Genomic DNA, 1639 nt, shown 5'->3' with positions numbered 1-1639 from the left:
ACCTTGTCATGTTTTATATGTTTCATATATATTTTCATAAATAATAAAAATTTTCATATATTTTCCATACATAATAAAAATGTCCCTTCAACATGCATAATATATAACAAGATAGTGATATTCCACCTATTGTCTTGGACAATGTGACTTCTGATAGATATAGTCTTTGACCCCTACTCACTCATGATTAAGGAAATGCCTTTTGCTCAAAGGAACTATCTGTGTTCACAGCATTAAGTCTCATCCCAGATGCTGCAAGAAGATGTTCAAATGTCTACTGCCCACCTAGGTATGTGATACTGCCTGCCATGGGTCACTAGAAGGTGTAGTTAAAAGTGTAGGCTCTGGAATAAAATAATGCAGACCACAATTCTGGCTTCTCTACTCAAATGCTATGCGAACATGAGCAAGACTGTGAATCTCTCTATTCCTCGTTTCCTCACCGCCAAAATGAAGATAATAGTACCTACCTGAGGCTGAGCATGGTGGCTCATGCCTGTAATCTCAGCACTTTGGGAGGCCGAGGCAGGTGGATCACTTGAGGTTGGGAGTTCAAGACCAGCCTGACCAACATGGAGAAATCCCGTCTCTACTAAAAATACAAAATTAGCTGGTCGTGGTGGCACATGACTGTTATCCCAGCTACTCAGGAGGCTGAGGCAGGAAAATCTCTTGAACCCGAGAGGCAGAGGTTGAGGTGAGCCGAGATTGCGCCGTTGCACTCCAGCCTGGACAGCGAGAGTGAAACTCTGTCTCAATAATAACAATAATAATACCTACCTGATAGTATTGGGTTAAATAAAATAATTCATGAAAATCTCTAGTATGGTGCCTAAAACTCAAACTCCAGTATACACAGGTTTGGCCTACTATTATGATGTGTTATTATCTAGGATTGCTGTGCTCCAGCTTTTTGCTGAGTTTCATGGTTTGGCTCTTACTGGACCACTGACGGAAGTAACTCTGTGACTGGTTATTCTGTCATTACCCTCAGATACTGTGTGATACCTTCAAATCTACTACAAACAATGGGTGTGCATTTCTTTTGCTTGTTCCATCCAAGTGGAAAGAAATCTGTCCAGAGATGTTATTCTGCTTCAGTCGATCCAGCCGTGCCAGACAATATCAGCATAAATGTCAAAATTACCATATGTGGTCAACATATGCTGATACTGTGACCATATGCTACATGGGACTTGTTCCCTTAATTGTGAATAAGAGAACTATTAGTGTAGGTATTATTATCCCCAATTTTTAGCCTCAGAAAGAGTAATAATTTGTCCAATGTCTCACAACTATGAGTACGTTTCAGGGCAAAGATTGGAAATGAAGGAATAACTTTTTTTCTAGTAAGGTTGCAAGAATGACCTTAGTTTCTTTCTAAGCAAACATAGTGTGTCATCACAACAGTTCTATTAAATCAGCTCAGTAATCTCCTAGAAGAACATATTGTAATATTCATTAGAGGTGGCATGGGCTTTGTTGAAGAGGGCAAAAAAACTAGGCAGGATATCGCTATATGTGAAGTACTATGCTAGATATTTCCCATATAGTATTTCATTTCATCCATACCAGCAACTCAAAATTATATTACTTATTCCTATTTTACTAAAAAAGAAATTGAAGTTTAGGGAGGGGA

The sequence above is a fragment of the Colobus angolensis genome, unplaced genomic scaffold (assembly GCF_000951035.1).
Source record: "Colobus angolensis palliatus isolate OR3802 unplaced genomic scaffold, Cang.pa_1.0 Scaffold999, whole genome shotgun sequence".
Lineage (NCBI taxonomy): Eukaryota > Metazoa > Chordata > Mammalia > Primates > Cercopithecidae > Colobus > Colobus angolensis.
Note: the sequence above shows the minus strand (reverse complement) of the source record.